At 29.6% G+C, this 11,472-nt stretch overlaps 1 protein-coding gene across 1 annotated transcript in view; it reads right to left on the minus strand.

Annotated features, from left to right (window-relative positions):
- Window positions 1-4,460: 4,460 nt before the first annotated feature.
- The window catches only part of LOC144564207 (uncharacterized), a 30,740-nt gene continuing 23,728 nt past the window's right edge, over window positions 4,461-11,472 (minus strand). The window contains exon 11 of the mRNA XM_078313769.1: window positions 4,461-4,473. The gene's annotated coding sequence lies outside the window, so the exon portion shown is untranslated. The remainder of the gene's footprint in view (window positions 4,474-11,472) is intronic.

An 11,472-nucleotide genomic window follows, 5' to 3' on the forward strand; every position in this document is an offset into this window, starting at 1 on the left:
TGAGATTTTGTATGAAACTTTATAGTCTTATTTTATGAAGTCAAGAATGCATGTCGGTAAATTTTCATGATTTTTGAAGGTGTTTTGTTATGTTAACCAGAGGTGCAAATTTGGACCAAAAAAATAAATTTTTTTTCTCCAAACTCTAAAAAAAAAAAAAAAAAAATTTTAAAATCCGGCCCGCGGATAATATCCGCTCTCGGAATAAAAAATTAATTTATTTTTTTTTCGGGGCGCGAATTTTTTCCGCGGCCCGGAATAAAAATTCCGGAGCGCGGAAAAAATCCGCGATCTGGGTAGTTTTAAAATTTCTGTTCAGATCTGGTTATTTTTATTAAATTAATATTTTTAATGGGTATTTTTAAAAATATCGGATTTTCTACCTATCTAAACAATTGAAAATAAATTTATAAAAAAAATCTAAAATTTAGTCCGTAAGTACATTTTTATACGGAGATCATGTTGAATGGTTTAGATCGATTATTTAAATTTCAGAAACAAAGATATTGATTCATAGTACAAACTAATCCGCACTATACATAGTGCCATAGCCTCACTCTTGAAATTATGAGAAAGTTAACATGATTGATACAACTTCTCTTATGGAATAAAGGAAAAGATAGATGAGAGTATAATTGAAATATAATTGAGTCGGACGGGCTCGATGGGATACCAAGTACAATTTCTCTATCATTGATTTTTGTTTCTGAACGAAGGAAAAAGTAGAATGGGAGTATAAAAGCAAGGTCGATGGGAAGATGTCATGATTTACATGTCACTATATATATATATATGCTTTTAATTATGTGCCGCTAGCCTTCTCAACCAACACAAGGATCAACTATTTAAAGGTACTTTTTGAATTACTTAATTACCATCTCAGTTTTTTGTTTTAGTTAATTAATTTTGGCAGAATGATGTAAATCTGTAATTATGTTGAAACCACTGCTAGGATACCATTTTAACTAAATTTTCTAAGAGGAGGGTTCAAATGCCTTCATGTTTTTGTGCCTCCATCATGCCTCCATTTCTCTCCATCATTTTCAAAGTTCAAACAGTCGATCCGAACCGCTCAACCTAACCTCCATACTAAAATATGTTTGGAGACCAAATTTTATATTTTTAGAAATTTTTTTACTATTTTTTTTAGATAGGTACAAAAATACTGTTTTTAGATGGTTCAGATTTACTGATTTTGTACCTATCTAAAAAAATAGTAAAAAAATTCCTAAAAATATAAAATTTGGTCTCCAAACATATTTTAGTATGGAGGTTAGATTGAGCGGTTCGGATCGACTGTTTGAACTTTGAAAATGATAGAGAGAGATGGAGGCATAATGGAGGCACAAAAACATGGAGGCATTTGAACCCTCCTCATTTTCTAAACTGATTTTCAAACTAAAAGATATGGCAAATTTCTGTCCTTACAAGCTGGTAATAATTTGGTTAAAACTTAAAACTAATAAAAAATCAGACAATTGTAAAGTAAAAAATGGAAATCTCATGCATTTTAGAATTCAGTTTTAAATGGGGGAAATGACATGTTTCTAAAACATGCTACATATATATATTTTTAATAAAGGTTAAAATAGGTACTTTAAAACTAGAGTAATTATAACATCCCCACCTATTCATCTCTCATTCATCTTCCAACTAATTAACTTTCTATTTTAACTATAACTACCATTTCTAACAACATTTATTTCTTTCCTCTTTCTCTCTTTCTCTTCCACCTTCATCTTCTTTTTTCACCTCCACCTTCTTCTCCCACCTCCGCCTCCCTCTCCCACCTATGCCTCCGCCTCTCTCTCCCACCTTCGCCTCTACCTCCCTCTCCCACCTCCGCCTCCGTTTTTCCATCGATAAGCTCTCTCCCTCTCCCACCTCCCACCCTCTCCCACCTCGAAATAGTAAATACGATAAGCTTCCTCCCTCTCATACCTCCACCTCCGCCTCCGCCTCCATTTTTTCCATCTATGCCTGCAGCTCCTGCTCCAACAGACGTTCTGCCGGAGATCATTCATCACTTCATCCCAATCAAGCACGCCTCTGCCGGGTTGAATACTTCAACATGTATGAATGAATACTTCAACGTGTATGAATAAATACTTGAGCACGCCTCTGTCGGGTCAGATCCACCACTGTCGACCGTATCAAAATATTTTTGTATCTGTGAATGTAATTAATCTCTTTCATGTCTATGTTCTCTTTCCTCATAAAGTATAGAGTTATTTGCAAAGAATAAAGCTTTATCAATGATGAATTATGTTATTGTGTACTAACAAATGATATAAATTTTTTTTTGAAAAAAAATAGAGGTATACGAATGAATACTTAATGTCTTAGAATAAATACTTAATATCTTAGGGATGAATATTTGCGTGACAAGATATGAATACTTGTGCAACGGATAACTCGAAAGTATATCATCATGTATCTCATTTGAAAGATAAAATTATGTAGAAAACATTCGTGATTTTAGATTTGCAAAATTTCTCACAAATCGTCAGAAATATTGTTTAAATTGATCAGAGAAGAAAAAACCATCTCTAAAAATATGTAAAAGATGGATGAGTTATGTGTCAAGTTTTTGTATTTACACTTGCACGACGAGGATGAATACTTTCACGATGAGATATGAATATTTGCGTGATGAGATATGAATACTTGTGCAACGGACAACTCGAAAGTATGTCATCATGGATATCATTTGAAAGATAAAATTATGTAAAAAACATTTGTGGTTTTAAATTTGCAAAATTCATCACAGATCGTCAGAAATATTGGTTAGATTGAACGGAGAAAAAAAAATCACCTCTAAAAACGTGTAAAAGATGGATGAGTGATGTGTTAAGTTTTTCTATTTGCACTTGCACAGTGAGGATGAATATTTTCTCGATGAGAATGAATACTTGTGCAACAGACAACTCGAAAGTATTTCATCATGGATCTCATTTGAAAGATAAAATTATGTATAAAACATTCGTGATTTTAGATTTGCAAAATTTCTCACCGATCGTAAGAAATATTGATTACATTGAACGGAGAAAAAAAAACCACCTCTAAAAACGTGTCCAGTTTTTTTTTAAATACTTGATATCTTAGGTATGAATACTTTATGTGTTATATATGAATACTTAATGCATTATAGATGAATACTTGCGCGCGCCAGTTGTAAAATCTTTTAAATATTAGATGGTCCTCAAATGGTAAGTGGTCCTCCTAGGTAGTTAGTAGTTATTCAAGTAGTTAATGACTGAGGGATAAATGGAGGATTGTTACGGGGGGATAGCTAGGTGCTCCCTTAAAACTAATAGAAAAGGCAATAAAATGGATATATATATATGTTGTTGGAAAAATGAATTGTTTGTTACTAAGCAAAGCTGCACAATGAATGTCTTAAAATAATTATGTGATGTTGTTATCTTGTATCTCAACCAGTATTGTAGAAAACGTCTATTTAGACTGATTAATCAACCAATTAGTCGTTAGTGGTAATCAAACAATCACGGATTTTTTCAATTAATTGGTCGATTATGACCGATTATTCCCGATTAATTGCTTACCGGTACTATGTCCGTCCGATTACCGCATACTGTTATTTACAACACTGATCTCAACCGATCACGTGCATTGAAGAAAATCTTGACCTGAGTCAGAATCCAATCGGAGCATATATAGTTAGTAGTTATGGATTTATCATTTAACGAAACAATAACCAGCATGAGGCACGTGCATATAAAAAAAATGCATGGATAATTGAAAATGATGAGAGTAAATTGAGTGGAAAAGAAAGTTTTACATGAGTGGGGTTGAGAGGTATTTTGTCAAGAAATTTTGAAATGTTTATTTTTTTTCCCAAAAAAGATTAGTTTATAAATTTCCCCATTATATATGCTTCATATGACTGAACAATCAATTTGATTGGCCATTGTAATTTGCTCCAATATATTTTATGTTGCAACCATAAATTTAAGGAAATTTCTTCGAGTTTTTATATTATACCAAACAATTGCAAAAGTAGTTTGATGTAAAACTACCTTGGTAGCTATCAATTGATCAAAAAAATATGTTTTTTATTTTATTTTATTTTCCGAGATCTAATAAGCACAAGTTTTAGCCTTTGATTTAATGTTTATTTCTACTTTTACATGAATGGAACTTACATATCAGAGTTTCGGCAAGAGGTAACAAATTATGCTAAAGATCATTTCGGTTGATCTTACAGCTATTTGCTAATAGATCATTTCGGTTGATCTTTCGGTTGATCTTTCGGCAAGAGGTAACAAATTATGCTAAACTCTGATAGATCATTTCGGTTGATCTTTCGGCAAGAGGTAACAAATTATGCTAATAGATCATTTCGGTTGATCTTACATATCAGAGTTTCGGCAAGAGGTAACAAATTATGCTAAAGATAGTAATAATACATTAAATTTGTTACAACTCATAATTGAGCAGTCAAATTATAGTCTGTGATATTTTTATCATATTTTAATTCTCATCAGTTGTGATGTACACAATTTATTATCTTTATTATATGGACTCTATTTCTTAAAAGTAAATTCAAAGTTCTCAAAATCAAATTATTTTTGTTTTTACATGTTGTCATTCTCAATAGAGTTATACACCCAAACATTGTTAACCTAATAGGATCATGCTCAGAAATCTCGACCTCGTTTATTAAGTTTTGATTAACAAAAGCATTGAGAATTGATTGGGTTGTGCAGATAACATCTCATCTCTCACATGACAATTTTGGACTCGCATCTTCAGTGAGATTTGTTTAGGTCTTTTATTCCTTCACTCAAATAAGCCAAACTTTTTGATCCATCGATGTATTAAGCCAGAAATTCTTTATACAAACTTAATTAGTAAAATCAGCGATTTTAATATTTCATGTATTATAAAATAATCTGATACAAACCACAAATTTGTATCATACCACTACATGCAGGAACATATCTTGACCACCAATTTCTTTCAACTTGGTAATTGATAACAAAATGTGATGTTTACTTCTTTGATATAATAGTGCTTCATGTTATGATAGGAAAGCATGCACTGAATATTGTAGATGAAGTGTAGGGATAATTGTCAGCTGGTAGGTTCTATTTTTAGCTGACAAATCTGGAAAGAATATAATTTTAATATATATTATACTTGTTGATTATAATTAGGAAAAAAAGTATCTTGTTTCATTTTTTATCTGTGTTTAATTTTCTCTAATATCTTAAAAAATTCAAAATTTATCTATTATTAAATAGTATTTAAACTATGTTAGAAATATTGTGTTTTTTTTTTTTTATGTGTGTGACAAAACTACTATAAGATTCTTTATTTCGAGACCTTTTTTTTACTTGTTGATGAGCCCAAAATTTATATTATACAATTTTGCTATTAAAATGGACCATCTTTTATACTCATGCATGGTTTCCTCTTTTTTTTCTCTAACACCTTTTCTATCTAGAAATAACAAAAACGTGATAAAATCATGTATCTCAAATGATGGCACTCCGTACAAAACAATAAAGCAAATAATATTTCTTTTAATCTGATTTAGTAAGCTCATTTAGGGTTAAGGTAACTCAGGTATTGCTTCGAATAGCCTAGGCCTTTTAGTAATGTTTCCGTCTCCGTTTTCCTCGTACAGCACCTCATCCCTACGCAAATCTTAAAGTACATCCAACGCTGGAAAACACAACAAGACGTACAGCACCGCCTTAACAATAGATAGCACGCTAGCGAACGTCTATATGTGTGTGTGTGTGTGTCTGATAAATTTGGTATTCAATTTTTTTTTTTTTTAAATACATCAAATCATCAAGTTCTTGTCATGAGTCTCGTGTAATTTTTTTTTTTTTTTTCCGTCGACATCCCACATACATAGTAACTAGCTAGTAAGTGTTTGGTAATTGTCAGCATACTGCTTATAGTGTCAGCTTCCTAACACTCAATAATATTAAAATTATAATTAAAATTAGTTTCCAGTTTGTATTTATCTAATTAGTATTATTAATGATCTTTATTTAATTAGCACATAAATCATTTAGTGTCTATAGCTAAATAAATCGCATTAATAATGTACAAACTATTATTGAATGATAAATATCTATATCGAATTTATTACAAGTATTATACACGCTTACAGTGTGTTATCAGTGTGTCCTTATTATGAATTGTCATTGATATTAATAATACAGTTATTAAATCAATTTAAATAGTCAATATATAGGAGTTGGAGGTTGAAAAAAAATGGAATGCAGGACCCCTTTGTTTATTAGGAAACTACAAACAAATTGGAAGATGAAAAAATATTTATATAGTAAACACCATAAACATATCAATTCGATCATTTCTTATTTGATAATGATAGAAAAAGAAGAAAAATTATTAATATAATTATCCGAGTCAGCTGCCAGCTATGGTAATTGACACCGATGATAAGATACAAAATCCTATTTATTCTAGAAAAATTAAAAGATGACCTTATGAGGTGACTATGGCCATTGGATCAAGGTATATATTGCAGTAATTGTGTTAAAGCATTTTGTAGTCATCAAAACTTCATTTTTTTTTTTTACATGTTTAGGTGGACAATACAAATGTCATGATAATTGAATGAATATGTTATGTTACCTTATTTATATAAATCTTCCAAACCCAATGATTTTTAAATAAATGTAAAAATATATTGTTCAACAAAAAAAGCTCTTATGTTTGTGTCCTTTTAAGTTATTTAGTTACTAGCACGTTTATAATTAGATATAAAAACAAATATAACATTAAATAATGCATATAATATCAAATATGATATTTGAAAAAATCAATATTAAAATATATATTAACATCTCAAATAATAGGATCAAAATAAGACAAATTGAAGGTTTGAGAAAAAAAAGTACTAGCACATTTGAGAAAAAAAAAAGTATTGAAAGTAGCAATTGAAGGGGGCTCTAGGGGTATATGGATTCTGAGCAGATAATGCTGATACCATATCTGTATTAGTTTTTTTTAATGAGCGGATACGAATATTGATACGGATAATAAACATATATCAAATTTCAAAATCAAATTCATCTTAAATGAATATGGATACGAAACGAATAACTCACGAATATGAATTCAAATACGGATGCAAAATAAATAATTGTCGGATAATTAAGTCATATAAAATTTAAGGTACAAATACTAATGAACAAAATTTTAAATGATTAAAAATCCAAAATATATGTTGTAATTAGCCAAAAAAAAAAAAATAATGTCTTATACGAATAAATTTGATTGGTAAAAACACACAAATTCTTATTCAGTAGACAATGATATGCCCTTTATAAGCGATCGTACAGAAACAATAATCAAGAAAAATGATTAAAACGTATATTTGTTGTCAACGAACATGCACCATTTGGTAGCGTGGGCCTTTTATAAGCCTAATGCAGAGGAAGCTCCCCCATTTTGATCGCATGGGGCCCACCAATCAGCGAGTCGCTTCACGGTCACGGTCACGGTCACGGTCAGTTCATTACATTAAATGCAGACCCCACTTTCAGCCTTTAGTTAGAATTTAAATGGAGGGCGCGTGCCTTCGTGGTCACCCTCTCGCGGCAATATATCCCTCCCCATTCAAAACAAATCTCGTCCTCGAGATCCAGTTCCAGCTTACCTCTCGTAATTACGAGATCTTTCTTTCTCTTTCTGGTAGGGTGTTCATTGAGTCCAGTTTATTCGGTTTTGAACCGAAACGAATTAGTTCATATCAAATGGTTCGGTTTTTTTGGTTTAATAGTTCGGTTCGATTTGTTTTTTAAAACCGAATTATAACTTCGGTTTGGTTCGGTTTGAAAATTTTCAAAACCAAAATAACCGAACCGACCGAACTTTTATATATTATGAATTTGATCCGAACCACCCCGGTTTATTTCTTAATACTCCGGTTTATTTCTTAATCAATTTCTTTAAATACTTCAGTTTATTTCTTAATATCTTAGTTTATTTCTTAATATACTTCGGTTTATTATAAATCAATTGTTTTAAATAAAAAAATTAATATATTTCGGTTTGAACCGAACAAACCGAAATAAAACTTTAGCTCAGTTCGCTTCGATTCGGCTCTATTTTTAAAACCGAATTGTAACTTTGGTTTGCCAAGTTCGGTTTAGTTTCAACCGAACTGAACCGATAAACACCCCTACTTTTTGGTATGTTAATCTGGGTCAGTGACTATTACAGACTGCTATTTTATGTTTAAATGTGTTTGGATGGGACAATGAATTAACATGCTATTTTACTAAGTTAATAAAAAGTTGAATTAGTTTACTATTTCAAAATTTGAGTTAGCTCACCGAGATGGAGCCAGCATGGATCAAAGGTATGCAACTGCCTATCTTTGGATTTTGAATTACCTATAAATCTATATAAAATTAGGTCATTGTCTACCTCTATTTTGGACCATTGCTTATCTCTGTTGTGATTCTAATCTATTTGTGACTTGATTCGGTCTTTTTTGTGTCAATTTTGAATTTAACAAAAAAGAATTTTGTTGATTTGAGAAACAAGTGAAGGGAGACTTTTTGAAAAAGAAGGATAATTAGATATTTCCTTCTAAATAGACATAGTGTATTTATCCATTAAGTATAAAAATATAAATAATGATTGGTTCACAAAGAATTAAAAACATCCATATATTATCTGAGTCTTGATATACAGTGAATCCATTTATTTTTAAACTATTATAAAAATTGTCTTAATCACAAAATATAGTGAAAAAAATTAATTTTTAACATAACAATTTTATTTTTATTAAAAAATAATAACTACTTTTTAATATTTTACTTTTTTGTCTATTCCTAATAAAAATTCTGATTACACTACTGTAGCTCACTACTCTCATTAATCCAAATCCTCATCCAAACGCATTCTAAATGCTCATTTTGATCTATCATAGGAGTATAGGAGTATGTTCAATTTTGAATCTAAACTCAAAATTTGAGTCACTTTAGAGGATCCAGACTCGTATTGTGTCTTGGAGCAATGTCAGAAACATGACATGAGACAACCGAAAAAAAAAAAAAAAAAGCAAATAATTTGTACAATTATTTTTCGTCATATAATAAGCCATTCGATTTGCCAATTGGAATTAAAAAAATTTATATGAACTCAAAACCCCAATGAAAGTAAACTTCATTTAAAGGTGATTAACCAAATATACCTAATTACCTATTATAGTATTAAACACCAGTATAACACCATGTACCAGTCAAATAGCTAGGACGTACCACACACAGTCAGGTACAGATTATTACACTCACCTTTGAATTAGTGACATTTAAAAAAAAAAACAAAAAATAGAGACGTCCGGGCGGGAAACATGCTACAGTCGTATTTTTTTTTTCTAATGAGGGTAAATAAGTAATTCTATGAACATTTTAGGTGGACAATACAAATATCGTGATGATTGAATGCATATGTTGTGTTCGCTTATTTATATGAATCTCCCAAAGCTAATAATGACTAAAAAAATATTGAAATATATTGTTCAACAAATAAACTCTTATGTTTATGTTCCAAAATTATTTAGTTACTAATTAACATTTTATTATCATAAATAAAATATATGACAATAAAATGATAAATGTTGCACATAATGACCGAGTATGATATTTGAGAAAACTAATATTAAAATATATAAATATTAGGATTGAGTGAGCAAATAGATATTTAAAGTTCTTATTCATTAAGCAATGGTTGTTTTCCGCTTTGTTATAATATTATAAACTGGTCAAAAACTGGTTAAAAATACTTTTATTGTTATTTACTAAAAGAAAATAAGAAAAAAATTTGGTGGACGTTGGGAATATTCCTTTTGATTGATAATCATGTATATATTATACAAATTTACACATAAAGTGTCCTATAACTAGATAAAATCCAGTTACGTCTACCAACTATAACGAAACCAGAAAATGCGCAAAATCACTTATTGAAATTGTTTGAAATTTTAATTAATTATTAAGATTCTATTACTTATCAAATTTAATCTTCAAGTATAAACAACTTCTTAATTATTTAATATCTTTTCGTATATAAAAAAACTCAATTATCTCGTGTGTTTCATAATTATTTACTACGTACGTAATAATTTTCTTCTTTTTTTTATTAAAGAAATAAATCATATTCAATTCCTTTGACTAGGTCCGACCTTAGTCCCCATTAAAAACTAATATAACATGTTTTTTTGAGATTAAACAAGTAGCCGGAAAGATAATGAATCACAGCAGTGAAATTAATTCTATTTTTATTTTATAAAAAAAAGATTGAAAGTTACTAGATGTAATTCGGATTGTGAAAAAAGATTGAAAGTTACTAGATGTAATTCGGATTGTGATGGTTTGTTAATTAAGTTCGAAATGTTAGATTTTGATTTTCAGATAATTATGAATCAGTGAGATATGTTATTTTCTAATTTTGATAATAATGAATTATTGAAATTTTATTAAACTGATTCATTGCGGCTCAAAATTCTTCAACTTAAATAATTGTGAGACAACATATTTTTATCAGTGTTCTAAATAGCGCGCTATAGTGCCTTTATAGTGGCGCTATAGCATTTTTGGACTCTAAACGCTAAGATATAGCATTAACACACGCTATTTGAGCTACGGACGCTATAGCGGTAATAGCGGTCCGCTATAGCGCATAGCGTGTAGCGCACGCTATGCAACATGAGCTATTTTTTTTTTTCAATTTATATGGGCTTTAAAATAAATAAATGGTGAAGATATTGTTTAATTTTGATGAATATTACATTATATCAAATTCAGGTTCGCTATAATAAATTTTTCATTTTGTCCTTGGTTTTTTTTTAACTGATGATAAATCAAATAAATAATTGCCAAATTATGAAAATTTTAGGGACTACCAAGAATTTCTTCAAGAATCATCTGTTTATTTTAGTAGAAGTATGAATTTTTTTTCTTTTCAATTTCTAAGTTATTTTGAAATTTAAATAGAAAAAAGATAAATTATGTTATGATGTTGAAGATATTTTGAATAAAAAAATATCGATAGTTTATGATATTAATATTACTATGTATATTTTTGAGTCGCAATTTAGACTTTGTATTGCTTCAATATGAATATTATAATTTTTTAATCAATTTGGTACTATTTATTGTTCTATGAGACTAAATAATGTTGATATTTAGTACAAATCTATAATATAATTTTTATAAAAATAAAAAAACGCTATGTGGCATAGCTTTCGCTATAGCGATGCTATTTGCTATAGCTTTTTTTGGAGGCTCCCCGCTATGACGCGATAAACGCTATTTAGAACCTTGATTTTTATTTATAACAATTTATAATATACTTACAATATAATTTAATGCAATATTTGTGAAAATATTCAAATGATATGTCTTGACACTATAATTACTGAGGTGCTAAATCATTTTAAAATTATATCGCTTG

The sequence above is a fragment of the Carex rostrata genome, chromosome 13 (assembly GCF_964058835.1).
Source record: "Carex rostrata chromosome 13, lpCarRost1.2, whole genome shotgun sequence".
NCBI classification, from domain to species: Eukaryota; Viridiplantae; Streptophyta; class Magnoliopsida; order Poales; family Cyperaceae; genus Carex; species Carex rostrata.